Here is a 2,321-nt window from a genome sequence, read left to right on the forward strand (position 1 = left end):
TGAAACTATACAATGGCACTCAATCTGTACCCTTACAGATAGTAACATCTTTTCTCTTACTAAAACAAGTAGAGAGCACTGGCAATATGGTGATGATAGATGTTCCACCTAAAGTAAGGCAGCTGTTTTACACAATGCTAGATGGCTATAATACAACTAAAAATGCAAGAAGAGTGAACGGCACTGTGCTTTTTGGAAGGGGTTACTTCAGAGCTCTCAATCTATATGAAAGGGAGGCTACTGAACAACAAATTGGATACCCTGTCAAAGATCAAGCTATGTTTTACCACAAAGCAGTAGTTAACTCACAAATATTTCTAAGCATTAAATACAGAAGAAAACTTAAGAGGGATAACACTCTGGTTAGGATATCTGATGGCAGTGTTTGCCAGATAGTGTCTTTTGCCAATGTTAGGAGTCACGCTGGCTGTGAACATGCATTATGTCTAGCCAGAAAGTGTGTGACAAAACCTAGATTGTTTCTTTAAGGCTACTATGGTGAATCTAGGTGCCAGATTAAGCATGTGATGTCAATACCATTTGAATTTAGTGATTTGATTGCTCTAGACGTCTGCCAACTGTCCAAAAAATGTGTAGTATATAGAAAAGATAATGGTTGTTTAATTTCCTTAATGCCAAACAATTTAGAGCGAGATTAAAGTCTGAGCGGGTTACTCAGATTACAGAGCAGGTTACCAAGTGCCCTACATGACACAAGACATATGTAACACATTCATTATTAGTGAGTCAAACAGTGTGGTGTTGTGAAATTTCATTGTGTTTCTGAAACGTGTGCCATAGACTGAAAATTCTTGTCTTCCTAGCTTCTTTGGAAAATGCAGAATCCAACCAACATGACTTTCAATGGATGTTGTATTCCTTATTTAAATTATTTTTAATTTTTATTATAGGCAAGCTTTTATGAACCTTTGTGCACATGTTGTTGAGTGATGTCCAAGTTGAGCCATGCAATTTGGTAATTATTATTTTCAGATCCACTGCTTCAGGACCATGTACCCATCTTGTTTAAATGAAGAATTTGATTTAACATGTTTCCTATATATGGGTGGCTCCTCCTGGTGCCCATTTTCATCATCTTTATTCCCACATATTGATCAATGTTTACTTTTAATTGTTTTATTATGCTATTTGATCACTGTAATGGCACATATGCCATTATGAGAGTCTACTGAACTTCTTATGGAATTGTGTAATAGAGGATTGTTTCTTGAGCTAATATTAGTTTGTACCATAATATGTAACGTTGCAATCCTGTGAGTAATTATTTTTCAATACACACTGCATTGCTTTAAAGACTATGCATCTGGTGTCATTTCTTCATACTTTGCTAGTCCGGCTTCACTAGCACATTCTCTCAAAATAAGAGACTTTTAAAAACCTATACCCAATCAATAAAAAGTTAATGGAAAAAGCCTATACCCACCTTTGCGGTGTGCGTATGTATTGCCTTTAAACAGATTCCATATGTATTTATCATTTATCAAAGATTGTCATACCCTCAAATTAGTTCACTTGTTGAAATTGTAATCCTGAAACTTTGAAAATGTGCCAGTATTTGTTACATGTTTTCCACGTGTGCTCCACATGGTATTCCATATTACAATGTGTGGAAACATTTTCCACATGTTACCACATGTGAAAATTACCACATATGTGATCACATGTTTGTTACATGTGATCACATGTGGAAAACATGGGCAAATCATGTGGTTTTTCTGTAAGGGAAATCATCTAATGACTATCAAACTAATGCTGGGTACACACCAAAGGATTTTTTACATCTTATAAGATTTTCAAAATGTGATAGACCACAAACATGAGGAGAAAAAATTCCTAGATTTAACCGTTTTGCTCCTATAGTGTGTGGTGTGCCATGATGTGACAGCACACCACACACAAACAGATTTTCAACCCGAGTCTAGACTGTGAACACAGGAAATCTCGCAAAATCTCGCAAGACTTCAGACATAAGCATGGCGGACGATATGCAGGAAGAAATTGCGACGTTGAACAAACATTTGTGCTGTTGCCACAAATCTACAAGCTGATCCTCCATCTCTGCTGTCCACATTAATTTCACCTTGTGCGGCGCCATGACTGTGTTTCTTATGCTTCCGTCTTCAATCATCTCGCTTTCTGATTGGATATTGTTTCGTTTCACGTGATAACCTCGGGGATCCCCCCACACATCAGGATTTCTGATCGGGGTGCTTCCGACGTTCTTCCGATCAGGTTCGGACACTCTTAACACACCTCACACCAAGGGAGAATCTGATAATATAATCTGTAGAACCATCAAG

Source organism: Micropterus dolomieu, linkage group LG01 (assembly GCF_021292245.1).
Source record: "Micropterus dolomieu isolate WLL.071019.BEF.003 ecotype Adirondacks linkage group LG01, ASM2129224v1, whole genome shotgun sequence".
Lineage (NCBI taxonomy): Eukaryota > Metazoa > Chordata > Actinopteri > Centrarchiformes > Centrarchidae > Micropterus > Micropterus dolomieu.